This window comes from Dasypus novemcinctus, chromosome 21 (assembly GCF_030445035.2).
Source record: "Dasypus novemcinctus isolate mDasNov1 chromosome 21, mDasNov1.1.hap2, whole genome shotgun sequence".
Taxonomy (NCBI): domain Eukaryota; kingdom Metazoa; phylum Chordata; class Mammalia; order Cingulata; family Dasypodidae; genus Dasypus; species Dasypus novemcinctus.
In genome coordinates this window covers 24,088,219-24,108,059 of record NC_080693.1, presented here as the reverse complement: position 1 = coordinate 24,108,059, position 19,841 = coordinate 24,088,219, and the positions used below count along the sequence as shown (strand labels likewise).

At 51.8% G+C, this 19,841-nt stretch overlaps 1 protein-coding gene across 2 annotated transcripts in view; it reads right to left on the bottom strand.

The window, feature by feature from the left end:
- PIK3R6 (phosphoinositide-3-kinase regulatory subunit 6) overlaps nt 1-10,163 on the bottom strand; it is a 58,137-nt gene extending 47,974 nt beyond the window's left edge. For both annotated transcript variants that reach the window (XM_058283494.1, XM_058283495.1), the window contains exon 1: nt 10,001-10,163. The gene's annotated coding sequence lies outside the window, so the exon portion shown is untranslated. The remainder of the gene's footprint in view (nt 1-10,000) is intronic.
- Nucleotides 10,164-19,841: the final 9,678 nt, after the last annotated feature.

Genomic DNA, 19,841 nt, shown 5'->3' with positions numbered 1-19,841 from the left:
TAAAAGGGGCATTATCAACCAACTGCGGTGTGTGAACTGTATTACCAAATTGGAGTTTTTTAATGGTCCTGCCCCCAAATCCAGCAGTGAGGAGACCTAGAGAAGCTTCCCAACTGGGACCCAGAAAGTCAAGTCCAGTCTCTATTAGCCGTGTGGGCCCGGGCAACGACGATGATAACCTCGTTCGTCTTCGTTGGCTTTTCTCCAACCCCACTGCCCCCACCCGGCCCAAGCCACCATCCCCTCTGGCCTGCAGAACGGGAAGGCTTTCCATGGGTCTCGTACCTTCTGCTCTTTCTTCTTACAGTCCATTCTCCCACTAAACGCTCCCCTGGTTTCCCCTGGCTCTGAGAGTCAACTCCAGCTCCGGCCCCACTAGGCTGGCCTCATCGCTCACCGACCAGGCTCTCAGCGCCCTGCTCTCTGGCATCCTCCAAGCTTGGTCCCACCGCAAGGCCTTTACCAACTTCCACCAGCAACACCCCTCCCCGAGCTGTCCCCACGCCTGGCTCCTTCTCAACACTCGGGTCTCATTTCAAACGTCCCCTCCTCAGAGCAGCCGCTCCTGACTGCCCTCTCGCTCTAAAATAGCCCTCCTGCCCCCACTCATGCTTCAGCACACGCTTGTAATTTATGAGCTGCACGTATCAGTGTTCGAAGTCACCCTGCGTAATTATTTGCCCTCTCGCCTACCGGTTAGCCTGTGAGCCCCACAAAAGCTGGTGTGTCTCGTTCACTGAGGCATGCCCAGCCCCTAGCAGACACTGAATTAAATATCGTGGACAAACACCTGTTGACTGAGTGTAGGGGACGTGTGTTGCTGAAAGTCACACGGCCAGTGAATGCTGGAGCTGGGGGCGGAGGTGAGGCCTCATCCTGGCCCCTGGGGCGGTGGTCACCTGCCTCACCCCTTCCCCCACCTCCCAGAACACGCTGTGCCCTAGTAAGATAAAACGGGCACGCCGTCAAATTTACGTTCTGGTGGACTTGGATAATAATGGGCACCAAGCAGCCTCAAAGGAAAAGAAACTCACAGAGATTCAGACTAATAAAGGACTACATTCACTCAAAGGATCTTTTTATAGAGCACCTATATGGCCAGGCACAAGGCTAGGGGTGACTGTGGAAGCAGATGGGGGTAATGGGCTGATTTTCAATTGCAAATATAATCCTAAGAAGCTTTAACAATCTCCATCAGGAAATCTCCTTATGTAACAATTCTTGTTCATCAAACATTTATTCAGTGTTTGTTTGTGCAGGAGCTGGGGGTGCAAAGAGGAACAGTCCTTGAACCTGGAGTATATGTGGGAAAGGCATGATGGGAGACAGGAATGGAAACAGAGAAAATTCAAGGCCTGTGGTCGGTGCTAGCACCCACAAGAACCTCAGCCCACCCTGACACCAAGCTGCTTTGAAGTCTGGCTGGTTCAGTCCCTGAGCCCTGAGCTCCTTTCTTGCACCTTTATTCTCTCCACACTGATGCTTCAAGGGCAACTGCGGGTGACAACATCTTCCCCACTTCCCTGAGGCGGAGGGATGTCCCAGTCGCAGACAAGATTAATATGGGTGAGCTTGGAAGCCTGGTCTCAGGGACTGGCAGAAGCTAAACACCTCCGGAGTGCTGAGCTCCTGTGGCTGGTGGTTTCTGAAAGCCCCTGGCTCCTGCAGCAGAGCAGCCGACTCTGACATCTATTTCCTCTCCCTCGGAGCTGCTGACCACGCCAGAGTGGCGGATCGCCCTCAGGGGACAAGCTCGCCCCGAGACGGAAACAGAAACAAGCAGAACCCGGCTCCTTCTCAAAGTGCATTCGCATCTTGATTGTCTCCCCTTTGGGAATGACCTGTTCCATGTTAATGAAGTTCTCAGGTAACTAAAGCGTGCCCTCTAAAGCACAAAAGCACACCATCTAAAATAGTTATGCCCAGCAGTTTCGTGATGCTTCTTGATGGGAACTCAAGGTATGTGCCCCAACGTAGAAGTGTTGGGAGGCGAAGAAAGCCTCCATCCTATGCTGAACCGCTCCTGCCTTTTGACTTCTCAAGTGCAAGAGGTCTTGGTTAGGGCTGCCAGGTAAGGCAGTGCAGGCTGGACCTTGCACAGAGCGGGTGGCCTTTTGTAATTTATCTAGCCAGGGGCTGTGAGTTTTTGTAATGCATTCATCTTTTGTTGACCACTGTACTCCATCTGCTCATAGGGGGTGCCCGATTTCAATTTTTAAAATTCATTCATTCATTCATCATTCATTTATTCATTTTTCCCCCTCGACACCCCTCCCCCTTTGTCTGCTCTCTGTGTCTATTTGCTGTGTGTTCTTCTGTGTCTGCTTGTCTTTTCATTAGGCGGCTCCAGGAACCGATCCTGGGGCCTTCCGGAGTGGGAGAAAGTTCATTCTCTTGCACCACCTCAGCTCCTCTGTGTCTCTTTTTTGTTGGGTCATCTTGGTGTGCCAGCTCTCCACTCGGGCCAGCTTGCCTTCACCAGGAGGCCCCAGGTATCAAACCCTGGACCTCCTACTTGGTAGGAGAGCCCAAACGCTTGAGCCACTTCCGCCTCTCCCTGCTTTCAGTTTGAACAAAGACACCTGCTAGGTTGCCCAGTCCTGCCCCAGCTGTCTGTTCTTCCACCCAACTGCACCCTGTCTTAGGCTGGGAAGCCAGATGAGCACACATGATTGTTGTTATGTACCATATGGAAACCCAGCCTGAGAAACTAATCTAAGAAAAGAGAATAAAATTTCCATCCATGGGCCTGGAACAGATATTTGGGCTGCTCAGTGGTCCCTTTGGCTTGCTTCCTACTTCGTGGCAGTGCTTTGGGCAGCAGTGGTGGCTGAATACATCAAGGAGCATCTAGGGAGCACCAGCCAAGTGGCAGAAATTGTGCAAAGCCTGAATTTCAAGATAAATGGATGAGGCACAGTCCTTGCCCTCAGGAGCTTGCAGCCCACCAGTTCTGCGACTTCTTAGCGACCACAGCAGGGCTCTACTCACCCAAGACCCTTGGAAAAAAAACCACACATACTCCAGGCCTACCATTAGCACCAGGTTCCAACTCCTGATCCTGTGGGCATGGACCGACTTTAAAAAGATCCCTTCAAGATGTTGCTACAGTTAAGGTGTGGCCCAATTGAATCAGACTGGGCTTTTATCCAGATGACTGGAGTCTTTCTCACCCGCCTCCCCAAGCTGGCTCCCTCGTCTGTCGCTCATTGTTTTTACTCGTTTGTGCTTGTTGTCTGCTCATTGTTTTTTTTCAGGAGCACCAGGAACCTAATCCAGGACCTCCCATGTGGGAGGCGGGCACTCAACTGCTCGAGCCACATCCGCTCCCCTGGAGTCCTTTAGAAGCAGAGTGAAAGTCAGGCTGAGAGAAGAGAAGCCACCAGGGCAGCCAGCAGCTGGAGGTCAACGGAACTCAGAAGAGGAAGGAGAAGATGCTGCCATGGGCATGGCCTGTGACCAAGAGCCAAGGAACCCTGAAGACGGCCAGCCCCAGGAGGAAGCAAGCCTTCTAGGCTCTGACAATACGAGCCAATAAATTCTTGATTTATTTACAACCGTTGTGTGGTATTTGTTTTAGCAGCCAGGAAGCTAAGACAGACCCAGTGCACACAACATGCTGGATAAGGCTACCCACTGCACAGAATCAATCACGCAGACTGTCCTGTTATATTATTAGAATTCATTTTTTGCATTAAAAGGCATGCATATGGTAAAAATCTCAAAGGTACATGTGACTATACCATGAAAAACAAGCATCTGTCTTTTGGTCCAGTAGTTTCCCTCCCCAGAAGAAATCACAGTTTTACAACATTTGAATCCATGGCCGATATTTAAAAATCAGAAGTCACATAAAAATAATGACGTCCAGCTTTTCTTTAAGAGATCTGGATATGGCAACATTGGGCCCACAGTCCTCTGGAGAAGGGCCAGGTGCTCCCCGGGGGCTCCGTGCCCACTCCTCCCTCTTGTGTCCTCAATACAGAGGTCAAGGGCACTGTCTTTGACCCGTGCATTAGTCTACCTGCTTGTCTGCTTCGTCATTTGATGATACCTGCTGGGCTCTTGGAGGCTGAAGAGTTTGCAGTCCATGAGCTGTACTGTAGCTCAAATTCTAGTTCCCAGGGAGCTAATTCCAGGATGACTGACATAAACAGGGCATTAGAATTGTCCCCGGGGTGCCCACAGAAGTCGTTCGACAAACACTTATTGTGCATCTCTCTACTTCTCCATCGCACGGACATACTTTATTTTGCTTGCTAATTGTTTGCTTGCTTCCACTAGAATGTAAGCTCTATGAGGGCAGGGATTGCTTTGTTCACTGCTGTGTCTCCATTTCCTGGAATGGTGTATATCACCCAGGAGGTCCTCAGTGAATACCATTGAATGAATGAATGGCAGGCACTTGTATGAAGACAAGACACCGCTCAGCCCAGGGGGCAGGAACAAGTCTGTTGGGCATGGTGGGATGACAAATGGCACGAGAAACGGAGATTGTGTTGATGCTCAGAAGACTGGTGAAAGAGAAAGCAGCAAAACAGTACCTGGCTGGGGGTGGGGGGCCGATTCCATGGTGGGGGCAGGACCTGAGGTCTTGGAAGGACACTGCTTTGCTACATTGACAAGGTGGGCTGGTCTTTTTTTTTTTAAATGACATAACTTAAAATTTGCCATTTTGACCAATTTTAAGAGTGCAATTCAGTGCCATTAAATACGTTCATGATGTGTAACAATCACCACTATTTCCAGAACTTTTCATCATCCCAAACAGAAACTCTGTACTCATGAACCATTAACTCCCCATTCCCTACTGTCCCCAGCTCCTGGTAACTTCTATTCTACTTTGTGTCTCCATGAATTTACCTATTCTAGATACCTCATATAAGGAATCATACAATACTTGTCCTTTTGCCTCTGGCTTATTTCACTGAGCATAGTGCCTCCAAGATTCTTCTGTGCTGTAGCTTGTATCAGGACCTGATTCCCTCTTGCAGCTGAATAGCATTCCATTGTGTGAAGGGACCACATTCTATTCATCCATTCATCTGTTGATGGACGCTTGGGTTTCCCACTTTTTGGCTATTGGGAATGATGCTGCTAGGAACTCTCCTGTACAAGTATCTGTGTGTTTTTGTTTTTTTAAAAATAGGGAATGGCCCGGGATGGGTCTTTTTAAATTTTATTTAATTTTATTTACTTCTTCCCCTCCCTCCCCCGTTGTCTGCTCTCTGTGTCCATTTGCTGTGTGTTTTTCTGCATCCACTTGCATTATCCAGCGGCACTGGGAAACTGCGTCTCTTTTTTGGTGCATCACCTTGCTGCGTCAGTTCTCCATGTGTGCGGCACCACTCCTGGGCAGGCTGTGCTTTTTTTTTCACGTGGGGTGGCTCTCCTTGTGGGGCGCGCTCCTTGCGGGGTGCACTCCTTGCGCCGCATAGGGGTGCCCCTGCGTGGCAGGGCACTCCTTTTTTTTTTTTTTTTTTTTTTTTTTTAAAGATTTATTTATTTATTTAATTTCTCCCCCTCCCCTGGTTGTCTGTTCTTGGTGTCTATTTGCTGCGTCTTGTTTCTTTGTCCGCTTCTGTTGTCGTCAGCGGCATGGGAAGTGTGGGCGGCGCCATTCCTGGGCAGGCTGCTCTTTCTTTTCACGCTGGGCGGCTTTCCTCACGGGCGCACTCCTTGCGCGTGGGGCTCCCCCATGCAGGGGACACCCTTGCGTGGCACGGCACTCCTTGCGCGCATCAGCACTGCGCATGGCCAGCTCCACACGGGTCAAGGAGGCCCGGGGTTTGAACCGCGGACCTCCCATGTGGTAGACGGACGCCCTAACCACTGGGCCAAAGTCCGTTCCCCAGCAGGGCACTCCTTGCATGCAGCTGCACTGCGCATGGGCCAGCTCACCACATGGGCCAGGAGACCTTGAATTTGAACCCTGGACCCTCCATATGGTAGACAGATGCTCTATCAGATGAGCTACATCCGCTTCCCTACACATAGCTGTTTGAATCCCTGCTTTCAAGTCTTCGGGGGTATATACCTAGGAGTGAATTGCAGGGTCCTATGATGTTCTCTGTTTAACTTTACGAGGCACCACCTACGTGCTTTCCACTGTGACTGCACCATTTTACATGCCCATTGGTGGCTGGTGAAGGACCACCCAGGCTGCAATGTCTGACGGGTCAAATGCCAAGGCAGAGCTCATCTCACAGAGCCCTCCCATGCGTCTACACAGCCTCACTCCCCTGCCTTCCCCCAATTTCCCCAGGAAGGGCAAGAATGTGACATCCCAGCAGAGCACTCTATCAGGGCCAGCCTCAGCCTCCAATCAGGAAGATTCCCAACAGCTGACTTACACCCACAGAAAGCAGCCGAGCTCTGTATCCCCACAACCTGGGAGAGTTGCACACTGTGGGCTCTCAGCCTGCACTGCCAGTTGCATTCATTCATTGTCTTATTTACTCACTAGCTGGCTGTCAAGCACCTACTATACACCAGACACCATAGTACAAGTAGAAAGATTAGGCTTTGAATGAAGATCAAGTAAGTGGATGCATTAATTCATTTATTCAACAAATATTTATGAAGCACTTTCTATATGTCAGACCTTGTTCTAGAACCTGGGGGTATGGAGATCAATTAAAATAGCCAAAAATGTCTGCTCTCCTAAAGGTTGCCCTCCAATAGCTGTGTGGTAGGGGAGTCAATAAACAATCTAAATTACTAAATTGTATATTAGATGATGATAAGTGCTTTATAAAAATAAGGCTGGGAAGGGGAATGAGAAGTTCTGGGTTTGGGGATGGGTTGCAGTTTTTAAAAGGGTGCCCCAGGGTATAGCCTAGTGGAGGACGTGACATTTGATGCCCAAAGGAAGCAAGGAAGCAAGTCTAGCCAGAGCTGCAGGAAAAACGTCCAAGCAAAGACAACAACCAGAGCAAAGGCCTGGAGGTGGGAGGGTGCCTGGAGGGCTCAGGGAACAGTGGGGGGGGGGGGGGGGACTGGAGGTTGGGCAGAATAAGTGAGGGATTGAGTCAGGAGACAGTTCTCCGCTGTGCCTTGTCTGCATGCCCTCGGGAGCTTTTGTCCTGGATCCTCTTTTCCAGGCTGTTTGTATAGCAGGGAAGAAGACACAGTGTCTCCCTCTAGTGCACAGGGTGGATTTATTCGCAGTCCAGTATAATAAAGATCATGTCCTTCCAGAGCAAAGGTCGGGCAGGGTTGCTGGCAGCCCATTAGGAAAGCTCGGGTCTGCTGGGATGCACGGCCCCCACCTGGGCCCATCTCCGTGCTGCCCCAGGGATCCTGGGGAGCAAGAGGAACCATTGAACATGACCCTCACGCTCCCTGCTGTGCTGTGAGTGATAAAGTCCTTTGTCTCTGACTCTGGAATCTCGTGTCCTCCATCAGCCTCCATGAAACTGTGGCTGGCGAATTTGTTTCCTTACGAGTAGCAGCGTGAAATCTCAGACCCTTCGCTGTCCTTGACAGAGGAATGAGATCCGAGACAAAGGATGAATGAATGAGTGAGTAAATGGGGATTCAGAGGCCAGTCTTCCTTAAATGCAGAGAACAGTCCTCAGGGCAGGTGTGAATACACCGCAGGTCAGCTGCCTTGGGGTAAAAGAGGCCCCAGGTTCTATGGGCACAACAGAAAGAAGCAACATGGAAGCACGTGGGCAGCTGTTGCCCTGAGGTCACCGGAGAGACTGCCCACAGGAGGAAGGACGGACGGAAGCAGGATTTAGAGGAGGGTCTGAGGAAGCCTGGCCCCAGACCAGGGCTTTAGCCGTGAAGATTCCAGTTCTCACAAGCCCTGCGCGCCCCAGGCCTGGGTTCGTCGCTCTTAGACCAGACTCTTCCAACAGAAGAATCCCAACCCCAGCCCTCCCTTGCGGCCCGGCTCCAGGACTAAAACCTGGAGTCTCCCGGGACCACCGCCCGCCTCCTCCCGCCCTTCACCTCCCCTGAGAGAAGGGGCTTCCGGGGCCCTGCCTCCCACCTCTCGCCCCCAGCCCCCTGCCCTTCTCGCCCCAGGTTTCCGGGGGCAGGTGCTCGTCGGGCAATCAGAACTCGACCCTCGCTGGAGACGCTCGCACTGCCCGGCAGCGTTTCCTGTGTCTGGGTTTAGAGCAGGTTTCTCGAGTATGCAGGTAGAGAGAAGGGAGCGAGTGAGGGGCTCGCAGGTCTGGACGCCCTCCCCAGCCCTCAGCCTCATTTCAGATTCCCAGAGGCTTCGCAGGGGAAGGCCCTCATCCCCGGCTGTCCCCCGAGGAGGGGGCAGGCCTGCTTCGTCGCCGTGTCTGCGCTGGCCGGAAGGAAACACCTGGGCGGTGGGGGCGGGTGGGGAGAGCATTGTCCCGGGGCAGGGAGTCCGGGAGGACTCCGACAAGCGCCGGTGCAGGCGGGCGGGCGGGGGCTGCAGCCGGAACTCCTGTCAACCCCGCCAGCCGAGAGCCTCCCTTTGGGATAACTTGGGGGTAAGCCCCCCTCCCTGGGGAGAGGCAGCATTTGGCGCGAGGTGGCCTGGGTTCAAATCTCCTCTGGAAGTGTCAGAGTAAGGACAGCCACTTGGGCTAGTGGCTTAAAATCGGTGTGCCTCAGTTTCCCTATCTTTAAAGGAGCGCTCAGAATAGCACCTGCCAAGGATGACTGTGGAGGACGAATGAACTAGTTGAAAACCGCTGAGCCCTGTGCTCCGTAAACCGAAGAAGCCTTTGCCCGCAAGTCCTCTAAGAATTTTAGGCCTTAGCAGCCAACCTGCATCTCCAGCTCTCTGGCCGCTCTTTTCCTTCAATTGCGATTTTCCCGCTAACTCGCCTCCCTTCCCGCCCCCAGCGTGCCTACTGTCTCATTTCTGTCTGGAGGCTGCGCTCAGGGGCCCCCTCTTCTGCAAAGCCCTCCTTGAGCCCTGCTGGCCCCCACCTGGGGGTGGCCTCCGTCCTCTCCTCTGGGTGCCACCTGAGCTTTCTATGTTGGGTACAGCTCCCCCAGGAGGGGGCCGCGGTGGGACTCTGACGTCTGCTGCACAGCAGCGTCGCTCTCCACGTGTTGGGAGAATAGGCCGGACCCACGGACCGTCCTGAATTCCCCAGGAGAGGGACGGGCAGATGGTGTCCCCGAGGGGCCACGGGCGGGACCCAGAAGAGCCGCGCCTGAGTGCTCCCCTTGCCTGCCGGCTCTGCCAGCCTGCTCCACCTCTCTAGCCTCCACCTCCTGATGTTATCAAAACCCCTGTCCAGGGAAGCGGTGTGACTCTAGCGGGGGAGCGCCGGCTTCCCACATCCGAGGTCCCAGGTTCAGGTCCTGGTGCCTCCTGAAAAAAGTGCTTTCTTAATTGCAACAGGGGCACCAGCCAATGCAAGGTGCTAACAGTGGGGTGGTAGATGGAAAGCCCCGTGCAGCCCAGCCCCGAGGCCTCGGGGGAATCAAATGGGATGAAGAGTGTACTGCCCCCCTGACACCTACAAGGAATACCATGATTGTTTACAGGGTTCTAGGAGGAGAAGGGAAAATCTTCTCACGGGGTCCATTCTCCAGTCCTCTGTCCTTGCATCTTTTTTCACTATTAAAATTTTTTTTTTATTGTGGTAATGTATAGACAGGCTAACATTTCCCATTCTAACCGCTTTCAAGTGTACAATTCACAGCCCTAATTATACTCCCAAGATTGTGCTCCTGTCACCACTGCCCATGACCAATTGTTTCCATCACCCCAGACAGAAACTCTGCACCCATCAAGTCTTGACTCCCCACTGCCGCCCCCACGCCTCTACCCTCTCGCCTGGCCGAAGTGGGTGGAACAATCTGGACGTGGCAGAGGGGTCTTGACCGCCATGCATCTCGGGTGACCCTCCTTGGAAAGGTTGGTTGTTGGAAACCTGCGTTCCCAAGCGTCCCCTGGGCTCCCACTCCAGCACCCTTCTCCCCACCCCCTCCCCCTCTCCTGCTGGCATCTGCGTGCTCACCCTCCCTGGAGACCCCTGTCCAGCCAGCAACCTACCTTGGCTCAGCCGCAGCCGCTCAGCTCCCCACGGTCCTGCCCCAGGGGACCGCCCGCCCCAGAGAGCCAGGTGTCTTGGGGGAGCCCCTACAGGGGTGTCTTTAGTCTGGGCCGCAGGCTCAAGATCTGCAGAGAAAAGCCCAGTTCCTCGCAGGCCCGGCTCTGTCCCCTCCTCTTCCTTCCCCTTGCCCAGGGCCCTCAAAGCTCCTCCCAGAACACATCCTGTTGTGAGGTCACTTTCTAAGAAGCATCTGGAGCCAGTCATGGTCACTGGAGCTTCTTCATTCTGCTCTGGCGTGGCCCAACTCTGTGGGAGGGGCAGGAGGGGGCCCTTCTGTAGGGACCCCCTCTGGGGTTGACTGGGCCGGAACGGGGGTGGGTCCCTGCCCGCTCTCCGAGCTCCAGGACTCCCACTCCTCCCTGTCCTGGGCAACTCCAGCCAGTGTCCCTCCGGCACCTCAACCCAACACGTGCCAATCAAGCTCTGCTTCCCCCCCCAAAGCGCTTCACCCTGGAGGACTCCCCTTCCCCCACCTGTGATGCGCAGGCCCATCAGAAGGAATCCAGCCGCTCTCCTCATCCCCCACCCCCCAGCGTCTCTACCTGATGGGGCCACTGTCACTTTTTGGCTGCGTGACTGCCACAGCCTGATGTCTCCCTCTAATCCTCCCCCCAGTGACTGAAGTCCTCTTGCTGAGAGTGAAGCAAATCTGACCAGCTGCACCCATCTGAAAGCTTCAGGGACCGGCTAGTGCCTTCAAGAGAACGGCCACAGGCCTTGACATGAGGTGGAAGGCCCTGCTGATCTGGGCCCTTCTTTTGGAGGTGTCACTCTACCTCCAGTAAGAAACACTCAACAACAGCAGCTCCTTCTGATCCAGCCTCTCTTACCTCCTGCCTCGACCTGCGCTGTGGGAGTCTCTTCTCAGCACTTCTCCTGGTTCATCCCTACTCAGCTGTCAATCAGGAGAGAAGAGCGTGCAGCCAAGGAGAGTATAACAATCAAGCCGGAGGGAGAAGGAAAAGCTGGGCGAGGAGAAGGTCCAGAGACTGTGGTGAGCATGTCAAAGTTGTAGAGAGGACGTGGACAGAGAGACCCAAAGCATGTCTGCTGACCTCAGCAACCGGGGGAGAGCAGAGGCAGGGGAGTGATGGCGAGGGCGCTGGGAGAAGCAGATTGCCTCTCAGATGAACCGTTTGGTGGTTTCATCATATGTTTCCTACACACACACACGCATTTTGAAGCCAAAATTGGTTGGGGGCAGGCGGGTTCTCCAAAATATTTCCAGGCCTTTGAAATGCTCCCAGGTTCTATGCTTTTATCCTATTGTGCCTGATGAACGAATGGCTCTGCAGACGTTGTGACAGCAGTGTTGGAGCACCTGGATTCGGCTGTGCCTGAAACCCTGATTGAAACTCAACTCTTGAACTGCTCAGCTATGGGATCCAATAAATTTTTTCTCTCTTTCTTTTGATGAAGTCTCTTTGCGTTGGATTTCTGTCACTTGCAACCATAATGCCTTGGGGCTACAAAGTCACTGCTCTTCGCTGCAGGGGCTTGGCTGTGCTCTGTTCCATCCCCTCATTTTGCAGAGGAGACCATTAGAAAAAAGGAAATCTAAAAATGTAAAGCATCGGCTCCATGACTCTGCCCCCCTCCCATGTCTACTTCTTTTCTGTCCCCCTCCTGTGATTGGAGTCACATTCTATCTTGTCTCTTTGTATTGGAGTTCTGAGGTCACATGTCTGCCTTGTCCCAGTAGGCTGTAAGTTTTGGGAGAGCAGGTGCTAGTTCTTCTTCATGATTCTACCCATCACAGTGCTAAGTCAGGGCTTGGCTCAGTAAATAAAACAAATGAATGAACAAATGAATGACGAATGAAACGAGTAAATCCAGGACAGGATAGAGGCCCCAGAGCTCAGCCCCTGCAGGCCCGGCGCTCAGGAGCTGCCCCCTCTCCTTATCAGCTTCGGCCTAACTGAATAGGAAATCACAAGCTGCTGTTGGCCCTCTGTGGCTGCCGCGAGGCTCCTCTTATCGTCAGCCGCGGTCTCTGCAACGCACTGGGCGTGGTAGTCACGGCGGGACGCACCGCAGGCAGCCCAGAGCTGTGCCCTGCAAAGATGAGCTGGGGCGCCTTCATTTTTAAGGTCCATAGCCAGGCAGGGCCGAGGGAGAGAGTGGGGGGGGGGCGGCTCTGCCGAAGGAGAGAGAAGGACTGGCCCCCAGCACGGAGCCACCCGAGGCACTGACCCTTGGACCAACCCCGTGACCTCGTCCTCTCCAGATCCTGCTCTGCGGGTTCATTTATACGGAATTTTCCAGGCTGTGTTGCTACAGCAATTCTCCAGGAACAGCCTCCATCCCCCTACAAAGGCTGACGACTTTGCGTCGGGACTGAGAGAGTCCCCTGCCTTTATGGTGGCATTTCCTGGGCCACCGTTAGCTGGTGAGCGCATGAAGCGTCGGCTAATGGAAGCAAAGGTGCTCTCCAGGGACCAGCGCCCAAGAGCAGAAGCCGAAGGCTCACCACCTACTTCCTCTCGTCCCCTGCCCCTCTCTGCCATGGGAAGGGTCCGCGTGCCCGGCTGGCCCCCCTGGGCAGGGCAGCCAGTGCGGGCTGCTTCTGGGGTTCTTCTCTCTGGGCTGGGCGTCTGGAAGGTTTTGTTGGAGGAACTCGCCTTGGGGCTAGGAAGTTCCTTATCTTTCCTGTTCCCCATTTCCTCCTTCCAGGAGGGCCCCTTACCCCCACCTTGTCCCTTTTCTGCAAAGAAACAAATGGCCTCTTAACCTATTTTCCTGTACAGAGCAGCTGAGAGCTTAAAACAAAAATTACCCCTTGCCATGTGAGGGTGGGGGTGGGCACCGATATGGGGGCAGGGAGCTCTGGAGGACCAGGGCGCTGGAGCCAGGGAAGCATCCATCACTTTGGATACAAGAAACCCGGGGCCCCCTGTGCCATTACCTCCAGCGCCATCGTCTGTGGAACTCACCTCTGGGCCCATTCAGCATCAGAAGAAAATTCATCATCTCTTGGAGTTTTCTAAAGAATCCACTCATAGAAACAGGCAAGGCAAATTTTACTGAAGATGACGGTGGGAGGCTGGAGAAGGGAGTGTACAGTACACGTCTCTTAGCAAACTCTTTAAAATCCTCCATGGACATCTCTGGCGTCCAGACTGCCCTCCGCCCTTCACCCCATGCGCTGGCCTGGGCAGGTTGGGGTGGGGTGCGGTTTTTGTTTCTCTCTCCCCCTGCAGCCCCTGCTCACTAGCTCCTGGTTCCTTCCACCTGGATTTTTCACACGCATATCCAAGTCCTCTTTAGAAGGTATTCGGAGCAAATGCCATTCTGATTGTTACCTTCCAATTTTTATACCTCAAACGTACTAAAGATACCCCCCAAAACAAAAATGGCTCTGATTAATAGGACCCATTGTTCTTAGAAAACAGAGAGGAATAAACTGGAAACAATCTCTTACGTGTCTAACAGGGTGCCTCATTGGAACACTCACCCCTCCAGTTAGATACAATTACGGGGATGGATAAACGGTCATTTAAAGGCTCCCATGGCTGGTGGAGGGGGGACTTGAACCAGGGAGTGCCCAGACCAGGGACTTCCCACGGCACCACAGGAGGGAACCAGCCTGAGCCGCACCCCAGGCGCTGCTCCTCGCCACTGCGGGAAGGCCGAGCCAGCTGGCGTGGCCGGCACCCTCCTGCGGCCCCTCTGCTTCCAGCGTTCACACCCACGGCCCAGGAAGCGGTCAGGGCGCCCTAAACCAGGGGCTCATGTGTAGTCCCTGCACCAGCAGCAGCGGCCCCAGGGGATTTGTTAGCCACTAGTAATGTCTGGTATGGGGTTGGGAATTTTCCATCCCGTGCTTTCTGCAGTTGTATTCCGGTGTGTGTGTGTATGAGATTCACAAGGGTGATAGTTACAGAGAAGGTGGTTTATGCTTAACACCCACCCACTGCCCTGCCAGGCATTCTTTTTTTGTGTGGGGGAGAGAGAGTTGTGATTTTAAAAGTCCTCAACATTCTTTTTAAGTTATTCTTATTTTTTTTGAAAAATTAGTGTTTAAACAATTACCCACGCAAACTATTATCTATGTGGTGCAGCGCTGCTCCAAAATGTGTTCACTGTGTGATGAGTATGACACAATGACAGAGGAAGTTGTTGGTGTGGGAGGAGTGGGGTGGGGGGGTAGGGGTTATATGGGAATCTTTATATATATATATATATATTTTTTTTTTTTAAAGATTTATTTATTTTATTTATTTCTCTCCCTTCCCCCCCCCCCAGTTGTCTGCTCTCTGTGTCCATTCACTGTGTGTTCTTCTGTGTCTGCTTCTATCCTTGTCAGCGGCAAGGGAATCAGTGTCTCTTTTTGTTGTGTCATCTTGCTGCATCAGCTCTCCGTGTGTGTGGCACCATTCCTGGGCAGGCTGCACTTTCTTTCGTGCTGGGCGGCTCTCCTTACGGGGCGCACTCCTTGCGCGTGGGGCTCCCCTACGCGGGGGGCACCCCTGCATGGCAGGGCACTCCTTGCGCGCATCAGCACTGCACACGGGTCAAGGAGGCCTGGGGTTTGAACCGTGGACCTTCCATGTGGTAGGTGGACGCCCTATCCATTGGGCCAAGTCCTCTTCCCTATATTTTTTTAATGCAACATTTTTTTCAGTGATGTATATATCTTCAAAAAAATACAATTTACAAAAATGGTGGGGTGGGGGGGTGGGGAGTGGGGTATATGGGAACATCTTATGTTTTCCATATTTTTTAATGTTTTTTAATGTAACATTCTTTGTGCTCTATTAACTTTAATAAAAAAGTATAAAAAAAACAAAACAATTATCCAAGTAATGCACGGATTTATTTTCACTGTAAAAACACTCATATATTAAGGAGTATATAGAGTAAAAAACAAAAAAAAAAGAATTACCCTCAAGTGTCTTAAAGGTTCATCCGTATTGTCGCATGTATCAGAACTTCATTCTTTTTCATTGCTGAATAATATTCCATTGTAGGGCTACACCATGGGGATTCTCCTGAGGTCACGTGGAGAGTGTGAAGCTGGCTAGTAAGATAGGGAATCGATGGATGGATCTGGAACCTGGCAAGAAGTCCACGTGGACATAAATACCCTCAAGACGGCTGCTGGAAGGCTCTCACAAGAAATCCAATTTGGAATGAGATTTCCACCGGAAGTTAGGAGAAGCCCCGGATATTCTCCAGGGGCCTTTTTATTGGGCCCCCCTGGGGGATTGACGGGTGGGGCAATCGCTCAAAACAGCAAAGAGCTGGGACTCCTCCCTGCCATTGGCAAAGGCGTGGGATAGTTAATGGTATAAAAAGCAGGCACGGAGGCTGAACGCTCTGGCTCTTGCTTTTGGACCCCTGTTATTGCCCTCTCTGCCCCGCTCTCGCCATCCCACGATGACCACACGAGTAAAACCTGGGCATTTATAACCTATGATGGGAAACTGCCGCCCGTAGATCAGCCCGCTTTATCACTTTTCAGCCCCTTCCTCTCTACCTGGGACCCCTGCTCTGTAATTCTCTCCCATTTCTCTTCCTTCCCTACCTGAATAAATTACTGGCCTAACCCGATGTGCTCCTGAAATTAATTTCTGCAGCAAGGCCAAGAACCTGGACAAAACCCAGTTACAAGAGTAGCTTCCGTTCTCAAACCTCCAGAATGCCATGATAAGGAAGCCAACCCTCTCAGATAGCTGTGTGAACTTTACTTTTCTGGCCCTCAGTTTCCCCAACCAGGGGGTTGAGGGAGTAGCTTAGCGGTGAAGAGTGGGGAATCTGCCTGGCTGGAGGCCTGGCTTCCCTCTTTTGACTCTCTCCGTGAACTTGGGCAAGTTACTTAACCGCTCTCAGCCTCAGTTTCCCCATTTGGAAAATGGGGGCATAATAGGACCTACTACTCCCTCGGATGTTGCGAGGCCTACGCGAGTTAGCACTGTAGGTGCACAGAAGGCCTGGCAAAGGGTTTGCTACTATCTCCTCTTGCTGCAGCTTAGCCACCGCGGCCGCGAGTCCCCGTTCAGGCTGCATGACTGAGGGGCACGGCCTCCCAGCGCTGGATGTCCGAGAGCCCTGGGATGGGCTGTTTCTCTCCATGCAGCTGTGCAGGGAGCGGCACACGGGGCCGCTGCTGCTCCAGTGGCCTTCCCACGGAAAACACCCTCAGCACCCCTGGGGTTGGGGGCTCAGCCGGACGCGGGGTGCCTGCCGCGTGGACCGGGAGAACCACCCTGGTGCACGCAGGGACGTCCCTGCCCCCTGCTCTCTGGCCCCACAGGGGCTTTCCCGGGAGAGCTGGCTTCCTTCACCCTGATTCACTGGTAGGGTTGGGGGTAAAAGTAAAGGGACTCAACTTGGGGAAAGGGGAGTGGAGAAGGCCTTTTCCCTGGGGAGCTGCTAACATCCCAGGCTGGAGCGTGGGGTGGGTGTGGCCTGGCAGTGGGGCCCGGCGGCCTGGGCCAGGGTCCCAGGAGGCTCTGGCGTCTTCTGCGTCTGTGCAGGGTAGACTAAGCCGGCTGCAGGCTCTCCCTGCCCCAGGGCTGGCACGAGGGTCCATCCCCTGCAGGCGTGGCTTGGCCGGGGCTGAGGGAAAAAGCAGCACTGCCTCCCTTGGGGCTGTCCGAGGAAGCTCCAGGCTGCCGGAGGAGAGCCAGCAAGTCTAAGCCCACTGTCTGCCTTCAGGAAGGTTTCCAGGCCAGGGGTCTACCTGGACCACAGTCTCAGCGCCACGAGCCCCTCAGACAGAGTTTCCTCGACAGACCCTACAATGCCTCTGAGAAGTGGGTGCTGTTTCCCCTTCACAGGGGAGGGAAATGAGGCTTGGGGACGCGGTGAGGAAGCAGGGGTCCCAGAACGTCATTGCTGTTCCTCCCAGGTCTCCTGGCCATCAGAGGGCAAGTGGAAGGTCACGTGGATCCTGCTCCTCTCTCGCCAGGAGCAGAGAAGGAATTATGGGGGTGGGAGTGGGGTGGGGAGAACACCCTTCCCTCAGTCCACACCCCAGCCCCATGGTGAGTGGCTTGATTTTTGTTTGTTTTTTGTTTTGGAGGTATCGGGGATTGAACCCAGGACCTCATACCCGGGAAGCAGGCGCTCGACCACTGAGCCACACCTGCTCCCCAGCAGGGCTTGATTTTATTTCCCCACCTGAGCCTGGCTCCAGCTGTCTGGGAAACAGCAGCTGGCAAAGGGAGACTTGTCCATCGCCTCCTCCCAAAGTTAGAGAATAAGGTTCGTCCAGGAGGGCGTGGCAAGGCGGTTAAGGGCCTAAGGTAGGAATAACTCCTCTGCGAGGCCATGTGGGGGGGGATCGGGCTTGCTCAGGGTTTGTCAATTAGTATGCTGGTTTTCTAATTACTGATTTCCTCTCATACTTATTTCCTTCCTTCTACTGTCTTTAGGTTTGATCTACTGCTCCTTCTCTAGCTTTTTGAGGTGTAAACTTAAATCATTGATTTTTAGCCTATACCAACATTTCTAGGACATACATTTTATGGCAATAAATTTCCTTCCAAACACTGTTATAGCATCCCACAAGTGTCCATATAAAATATTCATTATTGACCAGTTGAAAGTATTTTCTAGCTGCCATTTTTCTTTTTTAACCCATGAATTATTTAGAAATGTATGATTTAATCCTCAGGCAGTTGGGATTTTGTAGTAATATTTTTGTTACTGATAGTTTAATTTCAGTGGAGTCAGAGAATATACTCTTGTTTGAGTTCATTCATTTGACATTTGCTGAAAATTTCCTCAAGGTACAACCATTAATTTTTTCTATGGTTGATTTTTGGCTAATATACTACTTGTACTTGAAAATAAGGTGAAGGGAAGCAGACTTGGCCCAATGGTTAGGGCGTCCGTCTACCACATGGGAGGTCCGCGGTTCAAACCCCGGGCCTCCTTGACCCCTGTGGAGCTGGCCATGCGCAGTGCTGATGCGCGCAAGGAGTGCCGTGCCACGCAAGGGTGTCCCCCGCGTGGGGGAGCCCCACGCGCAAGGAGTGCGCCCGTGAGGAAAGCCGCCCAGCGTGAAAAGAAAGAGCAGCCTGCCCAGGAATGGCGCCGCCCACACTTCCCGTGCCGCTGACGACAACAGAAGCGGACAAAGAAACAAGACGCAGCAAATAGACACAGAGAACAGACAATGGGGGGGGGCGGGGGGTGAGGGGGAGTGGGAGTTAAATAAATAAATAAATCTTAAAAAAAAAAAATAAGGTGAATTCTGTTGTTGGATGCAGTGTTCTATCTAGTTCAGTGAAATGAGACTTGTTAATTGTGTTGACCAGGCCTTCTTTTTTTTTCAATCTCTACTGATTTTTCGGTTTATTCGTTTTATCAGCTATTGAGAAAGGTAAGTTAAAGTCTCCCCCTATCATTGTGGCAACTCTTAATTCTGTCAACTTTTGCTTTATGTAATTTAAAAGTTGTATTATTGGGTGTGTACATAATTAGGATTGTGATATCTTTTCATTGGAACGGCCCCTTGATCTTTATGAAATGTCTCTCATATCTTTACTAATGTTTCCCACCTTAAAGTCTACCTTGTCTGTTATCAATGTAATAACACCAGCTTTTTGGGTCAGGCGTGCATAGTTTTATCCTTTCTATCCTTTTGCTTTCAACCTTTATGTGTCCTTATATTTAAAGTGTGTTTCTTGTCTTCTGCTTTCATTGTTTCTGTTAAGAAGAAAGCTCTCAGTTTGTTACTTCTTTGAAGATAAAGTGTATATATTTTTTCTCTAGCCGTCTTTAAGATTTTTAGGTTACTGCATTAGTCAGAGTTCTCGAGGGAAACAGAATCAACAAGAGATAATCTGTCAATAGTAAGAGATTTATCAGAGTCTCTCATGCAGCGGTGGGGATGCACAAGTCTAGGTTCCACAGGCAGGCTGCAACCAGGAGCTCTGATGAAAGTCCAATGAAGATTCTTGACGAGTTCTGAGAGATGCTGGCTGTCCAAAGACGAGCTGGGAAATTCTCTCTCAATGCTGGAATCACTTCCCTTTTTAAGGGATTCAACTGCTTGGGTTAAATGTCACTCACTGCTGATGGCAATCTCCCTGATGTAATTATACCCAGCTATCTATGATTTACCACTGCAGTAAAGTCAATGGTGACTGAAGTTCATAAATGCCCTTGTATTACAGTTAGCCCAGTGCTTGCTTGACCACAAGCACAATTACCTGGCCAGGTTGACACAATAGCCTAACCATCACAGTCCACCCCTTGTCAGCTCGGCAGCCATACAGACTACCTTAAACCATGCTTAGTATCTAAGCAAAAACAATAACAGACATGCACGTATATATAGTTCTGCCTAACAACGTTCAACTCTCCTGCATACAACTGGAAACACATTAATTCCATACAGAATAGGGTGCAGGATCTTGAGTAACATTCACTCTCAAACTTGACCTCCTCAAGTATTACGACATGAAATGGATACAACTTATTTATATAATAAAGGGGAAATTGTGGGAAGAAGACAAAGAAATTCGTTTTGTATACATATACTATCAGCATAATGAAACAAGGAAGAAAGATTCATAACCATTATAGTCCTCGTTTCTGTAACTGGCCACATGGTCGAAGTTCATATTTATCATTACCTTCTTCCATTCCATGTTTCCATTACCCTCAGCAAGCACTTCAGCTGGCCGTGGTTCTTTGCCTGGCAGGGTGACCCAAACTTTCATTCCTGAAGATTCTGGGCCATTGTTAGTCCTGCTTGGATTGGGTTGTTATAATTTTCCATTCACCTTAATCATAGGATATGGCAGTAGTAGGAGATGCCCTAGA